This window comes from Eublepharis macularius, chromosome 1, assembly GCF_028583425.1.
Source record: "Eublepharis macularius isolate TG4126 chromosome 1, MPM_Emac_v1.0, whole genome shotgun sequence".
Classification (NCBI taxonomy): domain Eukaryota; kingdom Metazoa; phylum Chordata; class Lepidosauria; order Squamata; family Eublepharidae; genus Eublepharis; species Eublepharis macularius.
This window is the reverse complement of record NC_072790.1, coordinates 66,855,250-66,875,237: the sequence shown is the minus strand read 5'-3', so window position 1 is coordinate 66,875,237 and position 19,988 is coordinate 66,855,250.

The following is a 19,988-nucleotide window of genomic DNA, read 5'->3' as shown; positions in this document are numbered from 1 at the left end:
TGTAAAGCATCTTCAGAAGCTTCTAGAGTTTTGGTGTAGGAGTTTTTAGGTATTCTCAGTCCTGTCATGAGGAACAGTCTCTCCGTCTTGCTGTAAGCAAGGAGGGGAGGCACTTTCATAGTACTCTTCTGACTGCTGTGCTATCAATATAACTGAAAAATCTGTTTTCCCATTCTTTCTTGGGAATCCTGATTTACTTTATTACTATTTAGTATCTCTCTTTTTAATATGCTATTTCCCTGCGGTCAGATGCCTATGTGACTTTGGGGCATCTGTCACCTTGGGCTGCAGTGGTAAAGAATAATTTGCATAATTCTGGCATGATGGCTATTTCTAGGGTTGCCAGTCCCTTTTAACCTCCTGGCAGGGGACTGGCTCTCTGCACTTACCTCTTGTGGTGGGGGGTGCGTGATCAGGAAGCACGTGCACGTGCGCTCCCACAAGCGCAATGATGTAACTTCTGGGAAGTGACGTAATCACACAGCCCCCTGGGGTGCACCCATGCTCCGCAGTGGCTCAGATTGGGGATGCTGCAGAGCGCGTGAGCACTCCTCTGCTCCACAGTGACCCAAAACAGGCCCATTTTGGCCCAAATCTGACTCATTTTGGGCCCACTTTGGTGCGGATGGGGCCCATTTTTGCCCATATTGGGGCCACTGCAGAGCATGGGAGCACGCCTGCTCTCCACAGCATCCCAAAATGGGCCCAATCCATGCCAAAATGGGCCCAAAACAAGCCCAATTTGAGCCAAATTGAGCCCATTTTGGGCCGCTGTAGAGCACAGAAGCCCTCCTGTGCTCTGCAGCGGCCCCAATCTGGCCAAAACAGGCCTGATGCAGGTGGCGGCTGCACACAGGAGCACATAGAACCGCAGGGGAGTGCACACAGAAGGTGTGCACCCCCCCCTACTGGCCAGGTAAGTGGGGGTGGGGTGTGAGGGGTGGGGACGGGGGATCCCATGCCCCTGTCAGGGGTCTGGCATCCCTAGCTGTTTCAAATGTTATGCAAAGAGAGTAGATCCTGTATTTTCAACTGGTAGAGATTTTTATGTCCATCTCCTTTTCCTTCTATTTCAAGCTCTGTTTTTACTACTGTAATAGTTTAATGCTGGTCCAAAAGGGAAACCTGGCTCCCAAGTTTTGTAAGGGGGCTCTTTATATTTTTGCTAGAAAAAAACTTACAGTTTTATGTTTCCTACATAGTAGGACTCCTTTAAACCCATTACTGCTTTCAGTATATGACAGAAAATAAATATATAAATATTAATTAATTAATTGATTGATTGATTAAATTTATTAATTCATTTAAACTGGGAGAATTAAAGATGAAGTTTATATGAAAGTCATTCTGTCTTAAAACACAAGACCTTTCACATGGCCTAAATAATGTTAGGATGTGGAATCTTATGGTACAGCTCAGTCTTATCTGATCGTGGAAGTTGAGCAGAGTCAGTACTTGAATGGAAGATCCTGCGGTGGAAGACAAGGGCAAACTGCCCCTGCTTCTCAGTTGCCTTGAAAGCCCCATGCTAGGGTCATCATAAATTCATTGGAATGTGCTTGCACATATATACATATAATAATGTTATCACTTTGGTCTGGAAATTGCCCTTTCTTTATAAGAAATGCCAAAGCAGATGAGATACTGGGAGTTCCATGTATGGATCTCACAGTATTCCTTTACTTTTTAAATAGCTGGGGTATTTGGCTCTGATTTGGACTGGGTTCATGACACTGGAGGAAAAAAGCAGTTACGTTCCCCCTGCCCCCGCCGCCATTTTTTTACCTATGCATGGATGTAATTTGCATTGTTGGACAAATATACAGGTCCTGACTGATATGCCTCTGTTTGGTTCCTCTTGGTCTTGTTTATGGCACCCATTTAGAGGGGATTCAAAATGTTTCTTCCTAAATAATATGTATTACACCACTTTAAAATAAAGTGAAAATAAAGTGAAACCTTCTATGGCATTATAATGTGCCTACTAGCACTTCTGTGCTTTTCTCTCCTATTCTACTACTTGCTACCGTGCATTGAATTTATTTTAAGGATTTTTTTTCCTTGACATGAAAGACACAGTTATTTAAGTAATGTTACATATTTGTTGCTTCTGTCTTAACCCGAGATTAAAGCTAAAGATACATTTTTGATGATGCTCCCATGTTTTATTTTGTGTACTTTTAAAAACATGTCATGCTGTACTGTTTTTTTCTGATGTTTTGGTCAGATACTTTCTTCTTCTGTGCTAGAACAAAGAGAGTGCATCTTTGCAAATTAATTGGTTTACCTTATTTCCAAAAAGCATCCTAAAGAATATTGGCTGCTAGATTACCATGTAATTCCATTAGCAAAATCACTTCAGAAAAGGGAGCATTTCTAACTGTAGAGAAAGATGGGATGGTGGGTGAGTGAGAAAAAGTAACACAGTAATGACTGAATTACAGTTCACATTCAGTTAAAGTGCATTTTAAAGAGCATAGATGATAAACTGGAAGTTTGAGGCACTCTACAAGATAAGAGCCAATCTACTGACACTATTCCTCTGAGAGAAATTTGGTTTCCAATTGGAGAATAAAGATCCAAGCAACTGAACAGATACTCCTTCAATAACAACTCTATAGTCCAACCAATACATAAAGATGGAGTGTTTCAAAGTCCATTGATATATCTAACAGTATCAACAAGGATGACTGCCCCCTGTCCAACTTTAAATGAAGATTATCTACCAGATACAATCAAAGCTATCTCATACCTGAATCTAGGTGTGGAATCCAATTGAAATATGTCAAGGAGAGATGTATTATCCAGGAACTCCTGGAGTTGCTCCACTACTATTTGTTCAGTTAGCGTCCCCCAAAACAGCAGATTGGAGGTCAGTCTAGAACTAGCCACCTAATCTTTGGTCTATTAATTTTTTAAAACAGAGGTCTAATAACCTAACAAGAAACCAAAATAATTTACAAAATTTATATTTGCCTTTCTGCCCTCATCAAGGCCCCCAAGGTGGTTAGCAATTTTTTCAAAAATGTGTAATTAAAAAAAGAAAACTTAAAAACCATTAAATTCCCTCAGGGGCCTGGAGGAGAGGGACATCAATCAATGAGGCATTAATGAATTTAACCAAAGCATGATTGTAAAAGCCAAGGTGGGCAATGTGCAAGCGGTGGCTCTCATATCTCCAAGGTCCCTGTCAGCTTCCACTGTTTATTTCCAGCTGTTGTTCCTTGAGCTACATTAGTGGTCCTTACTGAATACCATGGGCATCTGGAATAGCAAAAAGTCTCTGAAATCCTTCTGCGTAAGCAGAAGACTTCCACTAACTCTTTGAATCCCAACTTATTTCAACAACTTGAAAATGCAAAAAGCAATCTAGAATAGAACCCAGAAGCATGTGCTCTTTATTGGCATGCAGTGGCTTAAAGCAGAGATGGCAAACTTCTGCATTCTTAGTAGTAAGTTACTATAGTCTCCAGTCTAGCAGCTGGAATAATCTGCTTTCTTCATGGATAATCAAGTTTTATAATAAAGCTGGCATCACCTAGTTTCACTGATACAGACAAATGGGATCAACTGATATGAAGTCATTGGGATGGAGATTGATAAATATGATCCCTGAAACTTGTCTTGAAGACAAATTGACAGCAATCTTTTGCCTTCTCAGAACATGTAGGAGAGAATATATGTGTGTATCTCAATAACATGAGAGAACATTTATATGATAACATTTAGGTTAAATATACATGAAAATTAAGTGTATAGGACTTCTAAAAGGCATACCAACCTTGGTAGAGTCCCCAGTGCCCACATAAAAATGCTTTGAAAGCAGATATGTTCATGATGACCCTCTATTAGTCATCTTTGGCCTATACAAAGAAGATTACAAAAGCTAAAATTATATTTATATTTTAATATATTTTAAAAGGTTAATTATAAGCTGAAGTTAATCTTTTACAGAAGGGTTTAGCATTTTTTCACATGCAGCATGACTCAGACTTGAGCATACTAAACATCTTTTGATTAAAACTGAGCTTCCATGGATCTCATTATAGATTTCAGTAGATTGCAATATAAGAAAGATTACATGCAAGCCACGGCACACTGATTTGAATCTCAGAATCATTTAGGAAATAACAAATGTTCTTTAGATCAGACTTCAATTGTTTACAGATAGCAGAATTATCTACAAACAACCTGCAGGCAGACATATGCAGGAGAATAACTTGAATTCATAAAACCAGTTCTGGAGGTAGAAGAATCACCATGGGGCTTATCGACTGAAAACCAGCTCATATTTTGCTCCATTACTTCCTTTCAGAGATTATGTGGGTCCAGATAAAGTAGAAAATGGGAAGCAAAAGGAGCCAAGGGCCAAAACAGTAATAAAAGAAGTAGAATACCACGGTTTACAGTCAGTCCAAACTGTTGGATCAATTACTTTGCTAGAGGGACACTCAGATGGTGTCACTTTCTTGCTGCTACCAAAAGGTATCCCTGTGGTTGCTGATTCCCACGTAAGAATAAAAATCAATTTATTCTACATTTCAGACAGCTGAAAACTTTGGGGAAAACCTCCTGTATTCAACAACACTCAAAGACAGAATAGTGAATGGGAATGCAGCCTTTAAAAGAAAATACCTTTTCTTACCTTTAAATAATTTAGCAGTCCTACTTTGAGTTAGCCACAAAATGCGAGGTGAGATTTCAGATGATATCAAAACTGGTTGTATAATTTTGATTTACGATGTCCACGCCTAGTTACTCATGCATAATTACCATGGGAGTCAACAGGATTGTGCCCTAACGGCATAGTCCAGTTTAGTTTATTGTAAATGATCTTTATTGTGTTTGAGTATTGAGTGTTTTTCCTGTTTAACACTTCCTATATTAGCAAAGTGAGCTGCTAGCATGCAGGCATGTTGAATGTGAAAGTCAGTGAGGGAACAGGCTGAAGTGAATCTCTGGGATATGCAACTTCCGAAAGGTCAAACTGCATTACAATTTATATAATGTGTAGTATCTGTGTTTCTCTGGCTTTGACCAAATACTTTTCATAGAGTCAGATGTCAGGTACGCAGGAACTCATTTTTCAAGCATGTGGGGCCTCAGTTTGGATTGGGACCAGTGGGGGGGGGAGAAGGGGGTGTTTTCCTGACTCAAAGTAGTCCTAAAGTTTCTATTTACCCCATTGGAGGGGTTGCACATGTTGCCCATCCATACACATGCAGCTCCACAAGCAGGCAAATAATGCCCCCAAGCCCGTTTCAGGTTAGGAAAATGATGCAGGGAGGAAGCTGAATCCCCTCTCCCTCATGCTGTGGTCCTGATTCAAATCAGCACCCTACACACTTGGAAAATGAATTCCCTCTCACCTAACATCTTGCTGTGTTACCCAAAGGGAAGGTGTCCTTGTGAGTTGGGGGGAATTAGCAGGAAGGAGAAGGCAACGAAAGGGGGTAACTGAGGGATCTCCACCAATGTATACAAGGATCGTCCCAGCAAGAGAACTCTTTCCAATAACCAGACAGATATTTCAACTGAAAAGGGGATTTTTATTGAGAATAACAAGGATTAACAGCATACAAGGCACACACACAATCACATGATCAAGGCTAACTAAGGGCCAAGCTACACATGACGAATGACACTTGAACGGCAAGTGTATTTCTCCCTGTTCACTTGCCCTCCACTCAATCCACTTGCCGTTCAAGTGTCATTCGTCATGTGTAGCTTGGCCCTAAGACAGAGAATAAAAGTGGAGTGATATTTATCTTCCAGGTGACCGGGAAAGAGGAGGAGTGTTGAGTGGCCTGCACTTCAGGGTGAACGGACTCGAATGGAGGTTCGAGGGTAGATGCTAAATCCGAAGCATGCACACAATTTAGGGCAAAGGGGCAGTCTATTTCATACCATGGATCCTACCCAGAGGCAAGATTGCATCTTCTTCCCTAGAAACAAAGATTTGAGTGGTCATTCCCGAGGTGGAACAAAAGATTGAGAAGTTGTCCCCAAGGTGAGACAAAGAGCTAGTGAACTGTCTCCCAAGTGGGACAATAAGCCGAAAAACCATTTACAGGGTGTGACAAAGCACTGGGAAGGTTTGATTAGATCTTCCCAGGCAGAACTAAAGTTATCAAATTATGACTGATGACCCACTAGGTGGAGGGGTGAGGCTATCAGTTCTCTGAATCGCCTAGGAATAGGAAAGTGGTTCAGGGGAGATCAATAGGATGGGTTGCATTGATTAAGTTAGGAACTCCAGGAAGGTCCTATTGTATCAGGATACTTAGCGCACCTCTGGAGTATGGGAGAGGGTGAGCTGGCCTCGCCTGTCATTCCCCATGTTTACTTGTTCCATCTCCCAGGCAGGATCGAACTTCCAAGTGTCTGCCTGCTTGGGCAGCAGCTTCCACGTTTTCTGCCTGCCTGGGCAGTAGTTTTAGTGCTTGAAGCATATTCAGAGAAGGGGCTTATGGCATAATCATAATCATAAGCCTTCTAATATCATGAGGGTGGGTCTAACACTAACAGCTGAGTCAAAGTCAAGTCAGGGGAACCAAGACACTACACATTACAAATTAAAACATCATCTTGTACATTAAGATATACAACAAAATAGTGATTCTTAGAAAAGACCAGAACTTCAAATCAGTCAAAGTAGCACTAAGTCTGTGTGTGGTTAATGAATGACTCAAGTCAAGGAAGCCATAAAAGGCAAGATTGATGTTTGTATGTATGTGCTGTCAAGTTGCAACTGACTTTCAGCAACCCCAGCGGGGGGCTTTCAAGGCAAGTGAGAAGCAGAGGTAGTTTGCCAGTGCTGTCCTCTGCAGAGACTTTCTTGGTGGTTGCCCATCCAAGTACTGACCCTACTTAGCTTCTGAGATCTGGCAAGATGGGCATACCATGCTGCCTTCCCTCCAAAAGACAAAAAAGCTTCTTTGAAAAAATGGAAGATTTTCCCAATCAAGGTGAACAGAAAGTAGCACAGGTTCTAGCAAAACAAATGTAAGTTGACAATAAACAAAGAGGGAATTTGAGGAACAGATGGCCAAAAACATTAAGACAAATGATAAGCATTTCTTCAAATATACCAAGAGCAGGAAACTGGTCAGGGATGCAGTTAGACTTTTCTTTCATCATGAGTGACTTTAAATGATAGATTATCATATGGTGGCATCTTGTTATATTACCTTGGAACACATATAACCATATGGAGAGTTAGCCATTTTTACTATCTGAGACAGCAAAGGATACTATAACAGGAAACTGTAGACAACAACAGACTGCTCCAATCTGTGCAAATATACATATATAAAGAAACCATCCACAAGTAACAATGTGTTTTCAAGTGTCCTCCTTCTGAGTAGGCAACTGTAAAGATAAAACCCGCAAGAAAGTTACAGGACTCTAATAAAAGTTAGTCGCAGCAGTACAGCGAAAAATGAGTTGATTCTTATGAGGAAAAAGCAGCAGGATTTGGCATTCACTTGGATAAAGGTCCTGAAGAATTCAGAATAAAGAAATGTGATTTCAAGGCTGAATGCCCCTCAGCCAGGGAAAATGACAGAGGCTCAATAATGACAGACGAGGAGGATTTAATTTGAGCCCGGTTTTAGCCTGAAGCTCTACGTATCAAGGCTCGTCTCTGGGATGGGAAAGGATGATAAAGAAGAGAGTCTCTCTGTGCTGTTATGGAATGCGTTTCTGACATGCTGCTTGGCCACACACCTCTGGCAAGAGTACCTTGGTCAAAGCGCGAAATGTCAAGGCAGATTAGAGTCCATGCACCTAATTATATTTTTTTTAAGTGGGCACATTAAATGTAGATTAGAGTTTTCAAAACGATCGGTTTTGAGCTTGAAGGTGGCATTACACTCACTCTGAATCTCTGTTCTATATTCTTTTGACACAGAATAGCACAGCAGTCCATCTGGATTTTTTTCAACTTTACAACCATTTCCTTTTATCATGCTTGAATGCCAGATAATAGACTATGCTGTATTACCACTCAAATAAGGAAAGAAATAATTTAATAGATTAAAAGTTGACATTTTATCAATGGGAGGAAAAGGGGAAAGTAGCCTTACTCAATAACATATGCAAACACTCCTAACCACTTAAAAACATAGAGATGTTACTCAACAAAAAAGACTCAGGGTCATTGAGCTTTCTTGAGCTTAAAGGGCATACCTCTCTGGAGCTCTGATATGGGACTACTCAAGTGGTATACATATTACTGCGGACAGCCTACAGTGTTGGGGAAAGGGTGTGGGTCAGTGGTGAAACACTTCATATATGGAAGGTCTCATGTATAATCTCTGGTGTCTATAGTATAGCAAACATTGGTAAAAGCCATTCTCTGCTTGAGGCCCTACAAAGCTACTGTCAATTGGATTAGACAATAGTGAGCTATTTAGACCAGACGAATGCTCTGGTTTGATATACAGCATTTTCATAGTCCATGAGTGTACCAAGTTCACACAAACAGTATTTAGAAAGGGGTTTTTAGGGGCTGCTGCTCAGCTATAGATTTTCCCTCTTCCATCATTCCATCTGCAATTGTCACTCATGTTTTGTCACTTCAAGGACAGAGATGCCAAGGACCATAAAATGTAAAGCCCTGCTTTTGCAGTTAATTCTTCTCTATATACATATTGTTTTGAATGTCTACCTGAACTTGAAGATATCTATTCAAACTTCTTCATGGTAGAGGAAGGCAGAGAAAGTAAACAGCTCTTTTCTCCATGGGCAGGGACAGAGGGTTGCACTAGGGGAACAGATGTTGGCCTGATATTCTTTGGTGTGTAGCATCTGGCAGGAAGCAATTCTTTCTCCCATGTTATTTAATGATCTGTATGCGCCTCCTTGCCCAGTTGGTTTGTAGCTTTGGGCTGGGTTGTCACCAGTATGCTGATGACACCCAGCTCTATTAATAGATGGCCAATTAGACGCTGCTCCGGACTCCTTGGCCAGATGTCTAGATGCTGTGATAAAATGGTTGTGTCAAACTGCCTGAAGTTGAATCCCCTGAAGACAGAGGTTCTGTATCTGAGTCATGGGACAACGGAATTGGGAATCTGGCTCCCAGCCTTCAGTGGAGTGCAATTACAGCCTTCTTCGATGGTGAAGAGCCTGGGTGTGCTCCTGGATGCCACATTTTCTATGGAGGCCCAGGTTGCAGCCGTAGCCAGATCTACATTTTTTTCATCTTCGGCAGGTCAGGCAATTGGTGCCCTATCGTTCATCTCAGGACCTAGCTTCAATAATCCATGCAACAGTCACCTCTAGACTAGACTACTGCATCTTGCTGTACACTGGGCTACCTGGGGGCTTGACCCAGAAGTTACAACTAGACATGGGTACGAACGGAAAAAAATCCCCAAACACCCTGTTCGTTGGTTGTTGTGGGTTTTCCGGGCTGTTCGTTGTTCGTTGTTCATTGCCATCCACGAACGAGCAACGAACATGGACGAACATGAACTGTTCCCAGACATCTTCATTGTTTGTTGTTCATGGAGGCCAGAACCACCACCCCAAACCACCCCACTTAGCCCCCCCTCCCCTCTAACCCCCCTGCTGCCTACCAGCTGATAGTTTAAAGGGCCCTGTCCTGGCAAAAACAGCAGAGTCTGCTGGCAGCTAGTTTGAGGGCTTACAAAAGTGACCTTCCCAATGTCCAATACCCACCAATTTTTCAGGGTACATAGTCCTCACTGTCCTCTGAATACCCCCTAAGTTTCAGAGAGATCATGCCTCGGGAAAGGCATGATCCTTGGGTCTCCCTGTTGGCTGTCATTTTCTCTTCACAGTGGCAAAAACGGGACTCTCTGCTGGAAGTACTTTGAAGGGTTAAAGCCAGAAGGAAAGCTAGAAGGAGTTCAGACAGAGTTCAGTCCCTCCCTGCCTCTGGTTGGGGGATTGATTGCAGGTTCCAGACTGTCTGGCTTGACAAACGGCTGCCGAAGGCAACGAACAAGGCTTGCAATGACCACCTGTTCATTTAGGATGGGGCCTCACGAACAGCTTGTTTGAGAACAGCAGATTAGGCTGTTCGTGGGTTTTTTCTGTTCGTAATGCTATTCGTGCCCATGTCTAGTTACAACTGGTCCAGAATGCAGTGACACACATCCTCATGGGGACGCCATTTAGGGCAAACATCCATCCTGTATAATGCTAGCTGCACTGGCTCCCAGTTGAGTTCCAGATCCAGTTCAACATATTGGTTCTAGTATTCAAAGCCCTTCGTGGACTGGGACCTGCATACCTGCCTTTTCTGCCCTGGCTCCAGCCTGGTGGAACACTCTCCCATTGGAGATCTGGGCCCTGTGGGACCTATTACAGTTTCTCAGGGCTCGCAAGAAGGAGATGTTCCACTGGGCCTTTAATTAGGGGCCAGCTTTGTGTCCCCCCTTTCTGACCGCCTTGCCCTCTTTTTGCGGCTGCCTTGGATTTACACCATTACAATGCCCATGGCTTGTAGTGATTTATGGTAGCCTGGTTTGATCAGTGGTGCCTGAATCTTTTTATCTGGATTAAGTGGTTTTAATGTTTTTATTGTATCTATTGAAATACTGTTGGAAGCTGCCCTGAGACCACTTATGGGAAGGCTGGAGTATAAGTCAAATAAATAAATAAACAGAAGCAAAATTTTATTTGTGTTGCCCATAAAAAGGGGGTTTGTTTAACTGCCATGAATCAAAATATTCCAGGTTTTGTAGGTCTGCAAAAAAGTGCCATCATTGATGGAAAATACAGTGACAAAAGGTGGGGCACATTTCACCTCTTGTAGCATTTCCTTTAGGAAAGTTATCATCTCCTATATAGTAAGCAATGGAAGTTGTTTCCTGGTAGACTCTTCCTTCCTTTTAATGAGTTTCTGCTAAGCAATTATAGTATACCTTTGTCACCTGGACAAAACAGTAATGGAACAAATTAAAGAAGCACATTGGAGGTCTGTAGTCTTTAGATACAGTACTTTCTCCTGCCAAATAGCACCCCTGTATATCCTCCTCTCCACCCTCACCTTTGTGCAAGCAACAGCTAATGGAGTGGATCTGGGGCATGGGAACTTGCAGGAAGATGTCTTGTCATATTGAGTATCTCTAGATATTACAGGAGAAAGAGGAAAAGGAAACACGTGCCTGCTGATTTTAGTAGCAGCCATGTAACTGCTGTATGGTATTCTATAAAAGAGCTTAGATAGCGAGTGCTGGTTTCTGTAGAAACAGGTTCACAAATTACTATTATTGTTTTTCATTCATATTTAACCAATCGTAGCTCTGTGCATATGTTACAGTGAAATATGCGTACGATCTGTTGTAACAGTGTACAGATGGTTTTTCTTTCTATGCACCTTGGATAATTGTTAATTGTGTGAATGTTTAAACGTGATTTAAAGCCCACATTTATTCAGGTACTGTTCTACATGCTTTCTCTGCACAGGGCTTTTGTGAGTTGTCTGCTTGCATGAACAGTATAAGGTCAGACAAGGGGATTGACTGAAAACTGCAGACTGGCATCTATGAGCAGGGACTTTGAGTTTCAGAATGCACCCTGCTCCTGGAATTTGACCTGTGGAGACCTCTCATCTAATGGTGCATTGCCATGGCATCCTTCTTCACTGGCAGAGAAAAAAAAGTAGTATCTGGCATAACTGGGAAATAGCTCCTCCATCACAGAACTATATTTTCCGTAGTTCTTCAGGAAGAAGCTTCATCCAATTAACAGTGCAATCCTGAGCAGAGTCACGTTGTTCTAGGTCCACTGAAGCCTTAGAAGGAAGTAATTCATTTGGAATTGCACTCTTGCCGTTCAAGATTGTAGTGTAGCTCTAACCCAAGGATTTTGAATGGATATTAAGGCATATTTATAACCCAGTTCTTGGTTACAAAGATGCTTGCATCCCACCCGCCCCCAACCATTTTGCTGCATTATGCTCTGTTCAGACTGGGAGAGAACAAAGTACTAGACAGCTGAATGGTTTTCTGCATAAAACAGCCTCACGCACCTCCTTGCCTGTTTGTTTACTGGCCTTAATTTTTCTGTTTTCAGTTTTGCAAAGGAGAGTGGAATCACTGGATGCTGTTTCAAATAAGCCGTTGTGGCAAATGAAATGGCATTTTAACCTGTTTGATGTGGTTTTGATATCTAATTCAAAGAGAGGAGGCATTTATGTGTTTTATCTAGACACCTCAGGGATTTGTGAATATCCAGAAACAAAAGGCACATTCGTGTATTCCTCATCTATAGAGATCAGATTATCTGGGCATACCAGGGGTATTCGCCATGATCTAATTAAGCACTAATGCATATGTACATGGTTCATTATTAAGAACTTGATGATGATTTGGTGAACTGAGAACTGCTAAAACCACTGTAACATGAGCTTCGTTTAGTAAGTGTATTTATCTTGCGTATTGATCTATGCTCATAAGCCATTACACAGCTATAAGGTTGAAAAGGCTGAACACCTTTTGTTCAGCTTCAATTTCCAACAAAGCACAATGTACTCACACAACTCATTCTCAATTATGTAAAGAAATATTTTCCTCATATATTTCCTTTTGCTTTTCTTGAACCTGCTTTATTATAATGATAAGTATAGATAGTAGGCCTATTTGGAAAAAAGAAAAGCAAAGTATTCACAAAATGAAAAACAGCAGGGCTTGAGTCCTGTGGCACCTTAGCAACCAACAAGATTTTCAGAACGTAAGTTTTTAAAAGTCAGAGCTCCCTTCTTCAGACATTTCAGACAGAAAGAAGCTCTGACTCGAAATCTTATACTCTGGAAATCTTGTTGGTCTCTAAGGTGCCACTGGACTCAACCCCTGCTGTTCTACTGCAGACTAACACAGTTATCCATCTAAAACAAAATGAAAAACTTAAGCAATTGAAATGCTGTGTAAAAAGGAAAAATGGCAGATTCTTACAAGGCTGATAGAGCCTTTTACCTTGATCCAGCAACAGCAACAGGCGTGCTGAAACGTTTTGCAGAACTACTACTGCCACTCTACCAGTTGCTTTCAACAATTCATTAATGCATGCCTTATTCTATATGGATCCCTAAGATTCTTCTGGAGTTAGTAGCCACAAGCACAGCATAAGATGCGCAACCTGAAGCTGTACTCGGATTTCTCTGGATTGGATTAGTAAATAGACCAGAACGAAAGTAGCATGTACATAATGGAAAATAAGCCCTGCCCCCAACCTGGAGTTCCGTGCTTGTGGGACTTGCTTCTGAGCAGGCATACACAGAACTGGGCTTGCATAGCTACGGTACCACCAGTGAGAGTTAGGATTAGATGAGAGTTACTGCCAAGCTTGCAAGGTTGGGCTGCACCACTGCAGTTTCATGAGAATTTACTGGGGAGAAGGTAAAAAAGGAAACCACTGGTACTTATTTCTGAATAAAGATGCTGAGGTTTGCATTATATCTAAACATGTTTACATGCGAAAAAGGTTCAGGGAACTCAATGGGTTTTAGTTCTTGTAAATATAGTTGAAGGTTGATATCTGAATTGCACGCGCTTTAAGAAAGTGCTGTTTTGTGTGGTGATTTTGTATCATTCCACTTTTATTCTGCTTTTTTTCCTCTTTCCCATAGCATTTAAAGCTGCCTCTGAATCTTGATTATTTAAAAATCACTCCCACAAACAGTGCTGAATGTGATATGTAGGTCTGCAGTGGAGGAGGAGAACGTGCAAAAATCTGCCCCCCCCCCCCAAACACACACACATGGTTAGTGGAAGTATTTTTCCACTGGATCTAACCTCAGCATTTTAAAAACTTCATTTCATTCAAAAATAAATGTATTTGTTTTAAAAAATCACTAAGTAAGGATTACCTAAAAATGCCTTTTCAATTTCTTTTGTTTTGGTTTAGCACACTCAGTCACTCTTGCTTTCAAACTCATTCAGATTATATTTAGCAATCTTCCCTTTGTCTTCTCAAAACAGGTGGACTGGAGATATTTTATAAAAGGTAGCATTTTAAATGTATAATAGAGCTGGTTTTCCATATTCTTTTCCCAACCACCACAATGCCCAATATCCCACGTACTTTTAGTCAGTAGAACAAACAGGGCAAGGCTCAGATTTTTTCTACTGCTGTAGTTTAATGAGTTATGTCATGTGATTACTGCACTTCAAACTAGCTTTCCTAGGCTGGCTTCTGTGTGTGTGTGTGTGTGTGTGTGTGTGTGTGTGTGTGTGTGTGTGTGTGTGTGTGTGTGTAGTGCCATCATTGCAACGGACATATGGTGGCCACCTTCGGATTTTCATGGCAAGAGATGTTCAGAGGTAGTTTGCCATTGCCTGCCTCCATATAATGACCCTGGATTTTCCCCATCCAACTATTAGCCAAGGGTGACCCTGCTTAGCTTCTGAGATCTGATGAGATCAGGCTAGCCTGGGCCATCCGGGTCAGGGCAAGAGATTAGCAGAGATATTTTGCCATTGCCTGCCTCTGTGTAACAATCCTAGACTTCCTTAGTGGTCTCCTATCCAAGGGCATCCCTGCTTAGCTTCGTTCTGAGATACCACTCTAATAATGTGTAAAAATGATTGTTCTTGTACTTTTGCTTCCTTGTATGTTTATGTTCATGTCTGAATGTAACAACCCAGTACAGTAATAAGATAACATATACATTGGAAAGTAACTATCTGGGTAGAAGATTTCATTTATCCTGTAATTCAGGCATGTTTATTTATGTCTAGTTTTATGTTTCCTTTGTACCTGAGGAGTTGACTTAACCTGTTCAGGTGGTGGCATAAGAGTTCAGGCATTCCCTTAAAAGGGACAACTTTGCTTAGCTTTGTGCAATAACAGAAAAGGAGCCCATCATTCCTTTCGGGGGGGGCAGGGGGCTTTGCTGTCCACTGCCTTTGCATATCCAGCCATTCCCTATCAAGCAAGCACATCATCTCTACAGGGGCCTGCTTAGCCATCCAGTCAGGTTCTTATCTGAACATTGTGGCTACTGTTAACTTTAACCTGAGATCTACTTATTTATTACTGATAAGAAATGCTGGTTGTGTGGTACCATCTGGTGAGAGCTTGCAGCTGAAGAAGAAAGAACCGAAAACATATATACCATCTGACAACTTCTAACTGGAGGTGTGATTCCCGCTACTGCACAGAGGGGAAGGCAGTCCATTTTTATCAGTGGCTGATTCCTCCTGAGGACACAATAGCTGTGGTGTGTGTTGGCAATCAAATGTTACAGAAAGTTAGTGCGTGACTTCAGGCGCTGCAGATGGCAGTTTCTTTCAGTCTGTTGATCACCGCTTATTTGTGTGTATGTGTTTGTGGTTTTATAATTTCTATTTCAGGGGCTCTGTTATTTGAAGGGAAGACTTTGCCTAATGCAATGAACATCAGATTAGAAACAGCTCACTTCCTCCCGCTCAGTTTTCATTAACATCTTTTAAATAATACAGTAATGCACATTACTCTTGACATTCTTGAAGGTAAGGCACTGAACCTATTCTGGCCTACCCAGTTTGGCTGCACACTTGGCTAGTTTGGATTATTATTTGGCCAGCTCAGTTCTAAAATGGCTTACCCTGGTGGCTTGGTCATGAATTTGAATGAAGCTCAATGTGGCCCTTTCCTAAACTGTTTCAACTTGCCTGTCCTTTCAGGGAACAATTATGCCACTTTTTTTTCCTAGGGGCTGCCTCCTCATTCTCTTTGCTAAATAGATTTGCTTCATATGCATATTTATGTAATAAGCTACATCCTGAGCAGGCATCAGAAAGTTAATAGAATTATCTATGTACAGTGTGCCAAAATGTTATGGAGAAATCATTTTTCCAAGTTCACCTTTTAAGTTTGAATGAATCATATCAAGAAAGAATTATTTCCTTGATGGCATGGGCTCCCTTGTTCCAAAAAAATATATTTAGAGGCCTTCACTATTTTTCATGGGGGAAAGGCCGAAGAACACTGAAAAAATGTTAGCTCTGTAATGTTTGATCATGAACAATTTTGGTCACTTCCGATATTACAGCGAAAGCAGACACGGGGCTTTTCTGCACACTCGATTTATTGCTGATTTTCTCAAGCATTGGGATCGGTTTGGGCAGGGTCCTCCTGAAGGTCTGCCCTCCCTTTGCATTTTTACAGTTGTGAAGTTGGTTGGTTTTGTTCTGCGCGTGTGCAGTCATAAGAACATAAGAACATAAGCAAAGCCATGTTGGATCAGGCCAGTGGCCCATCCAGTCCAACATTCTGTCACACACAGTGGCTAGAAATCCAGTGCCATCTAAAGGACTGTCAGTGAGGCCAGGACACCAGAAGCCTCCCACTGCCTTCCTTCCAGCACCAAGACAACAGAGCACCACCTCCCCACAAAGAGAATACCATCTATCTCCTGTGGCTAATAGCCACTGATGGACCTCTGCTCCATATATTTGTCCAGTCCCCTCTTGAAGCTGGCAATGCTTGTAGCTGCCACCACCTCCTGTGGCAACGAATTCCATGTGTTTATCACCCTTTGTGTAAAGTAGTATTTTCTTCTATCTGTTCTAACCCGACTGCTCAATAATTTCATAGAGTGCCCACGAGTTCTTGTATTGTGAGAAAGGGAGAAAAACACATCTTTCTCTACCTTCTCTAACCCGTGCATTATCTTGTAAACCTCTATCATGTCTCCCCTCAGTCGTCTTTTCTCCAGGCTAAAGAGCCCCAAGCGCCTCAATCTTTCCTCATAGGGAAAGTGTTCCAACCCTTTAATCATTTTAGTTGCCCTTCTCTGTACTTTTTCCAGTGCTATGATATCTTTTTTAAGGTGTGGCGACCAGAACTGTACACAGTACTCCAAATGAGGCCTCACCATCGATTTATACAGAGGCATTATGATACCGGCTGATTTGTTTTCAATCCCTTTCCTAATAACCCCTAGCATAGCATTAGTTTTTTTTATGGCAGTCGCACACTGTGCTGACGTTTTTAGTGAGTTATCTATCAGGACTCCAAGATCTCTCTCTTGGTCAGTCTCCGCCAGTTCAGACCCCATCAACTTGTATTTATATTTTGGATTTTTGGTTCCAATGTGCATTACTTTGCACTTGGCTACATTGAACCTCATTTGCCACATGGATGCCCACTCTTCTAGCCTCGACAGATCCCTTTGGAGTGCCTCACAATCCTCTCTGGCTTTCACCACCCTGAACAATTTCGTGTCATCTGCAAATTTAGCCACTTCACTGCTTAATCCCAATTCCAAATCATTAATAAACAAGTTAAAAAGCATTGGACCCAATACCGACCCCTGTGGCACCCCACTGCTCACCACCCTCCACTGTGAGAAGTGCCCGTTTATACTCACTCTCTGTTTCCTATTAATTAGCCAGTTTTCGATCCACAAGAGGACTTGGCCCTTTATCCCATAGCTACTGAGCTTACTTAGGAGCCTTTGATGAGGAACTTTGTCAAAAGCTTTCTGGAAGTCAAGATAAACAATATCTATCGGGTCTCCCTTGTCCACTTGTTTGTTCACTCCCTCAAAGAACTCTAACAGATTGGTCAAGAATTTCAGTCAAGAATTTCAGATGAGTGTGCTGTTATCAGTGCTACCATGGGTGATACCACAGCACCCCCTCCCTTTTAAAAATTTTTTTGCACATATCAATAGATCCATAGACTGATATAAGGGCTGAATTTTTTAAAAAAGATTGAAAATGAATACACGGAGAAGTCTTTTCATGGGGAAGTCTAAAACAGAAGTAGCTCCTCTACCCATACCTAAGTTTCCCCCCATCAAAATCGAAGATCTCTGCCTAGGCTGACCCAGAGCCAGGAGGCTGAGACCAGCACCTGTGGGGCAAACCGACCTCTGTTGGGACAGATCTTGGAGCAGCAGCAGCAATATGTTTTTCACATCATGCTGCTTTTTCTGGCACCAGAAGTGGCCACCACCACCCCTCTCCTGGGTCACCAGAGCTTTTGCAATTTTTTTTTAAATCATCAATTTCTTATCAATAGATTGACTTATCATTGTAATAAAAGGTGCGGCAGGTTCTGGGAATTCTCAGCTTTCTTCCTTTTTTTTTTTAAGTATGTCTCTAGCCCATTCCATTGTGGAAATATGCCCTTTTCTTTTTATCGCTGCAAAGGAAAGGGCTAGAGACTTTTTAAGAAATAAAAGCTGAGAATTCAGAGAACCTGCGGCACCTTTTATTACAATAGCAGGTCAATCTATCGCTATGAAATTGACAATTTTAAAAAAGTAAGTCTCTAGCCCCTTCCCTTACAGAGATAAAAGGGAAAAGGCATTATCTCTGACATGGATGTAGCAAGAAACATTTTTTTTTTAAAGGAAAGCTGAGAATTAAGAGAACCTGCTGCAACTATTATGACAATGGGAGGTCTATCTATCAATATGAAATTGATGATCAAAGAGAGATCAAAACAAAACCAGGAAGGGGGGGGGGAGGAAGGTGGAGAGGAGCAGTTTGGTGATGATGAACATCCAGTCATTGAAAAGTGGTTGGATGTGTATGAAATGGGGAGGAGAAACAAAACCAAAAGAGACAGGAAAAAACCCAGAGGGGAACCAAAAAAACCTGAGCAAAAACTAAAGACAAAAAAAAATGCATGCAGAAATCCAGGGATAAATTAAAGCAGTATGGGGCCAGAATCAATGGGGAAGAAAACAATGTGGAAAAACCCACATATTAAAGATTTACTCCCCAATCCAGAGAAAGTAAAGCCCCATTGAAATCAATGGGATGGTAGCCATGTTGGTTTTAATGAAACTTAACGATAATTTGGTTTATCTTGATTAGGATAAATGTGCATTTATTTCTGCTCAGTAATTTATAAAATATCTGCACATTGGGTTTTTTTTCCCTTCCTACAAAAAGTCACAGTATAGAACACTGTTCCTGAACACAGTTGTTCATGATGATCACACAACACTATATTTGTATGGGTGTTGGAGAGTGCAGCTGACACAATTTGACATTCCAGTAATTTAGAAAACTGCATTGGAAAATTACCTGTTACTAAACTTCTTATCATATACATTAATCCCCCCTTAGAATGATATCTAAATTTCTTCTGGATCTCTGAAAGTGTGCATTTGGGTATACCCATGCTGAAAATATACCTGAAAATGGCTGTTTCTGATCAGCTTGGGTATGCCTGAAATGACCAAAAACTCTTGAAATGTTATCTGCCATTTTGCAATGGTGGGGGTGGGCTTTACAGCCTCCAGTGCTGGAAATGGGGAGAAGCCTTCAGGAGGGATGATGCCAGCATAGTAAGACTGGGCTGCTTTGGTCTTTCCTTCTCCTTTCATAGTTGTTCTATGAGCAATGGCCCTTTGAAATTTAAAGAGAACAGAGGTAGCTATGGTTGCATGGTGGATAATTTTTGCAAGAAGTTTTGATGGTGGTGGCCCACCTGGTGGTGGTTTGGCCTTGAATGGGCCCTGAAGGTCAAGCCCTAAAATCTTCTACTCTGTAGTTCACTCCCAGACAAAGCATCTTATCTTTATGGCCTCATCCCCAGAAAGGAAGGAGGGAAGGAGTCCTGTACCTGTCTTGAGCTGCCTGGGAGCTGCCTCCTTCAGGCCACTACCCAAGAACTGAAAGAAAAACAAGATACCTACTGCTACCTGCACACAAAAAAACCCCACAGATTTCTCAGGGAGGGGATTTGTGTTACCTTACCCTTCCAGAAAAGTACAGTAACAACCCGAAACAGCTATTTTTGTGTATATTTTTGGCTTGGGGATTTCATAATGCACTCCCCAATCATGAATCAAAGCAAAGTTACTCAAACTGACTGTCCATGAAAACACATAGAAAATAGATGCTCCAAAGGCTTCTAATCTAGCACCGTGACCACCATCGTCAGACTGAAACTCTGTTTTGTGAGCCCAAGGGAACTTTAGACTTGTTTTATTCTTGAATGGCAGCCTTCCATGCCATTTGCCAAATTGCTTTTTCAAGCTGAGGAAAGCTTCTGAAACAGTTTCTGAT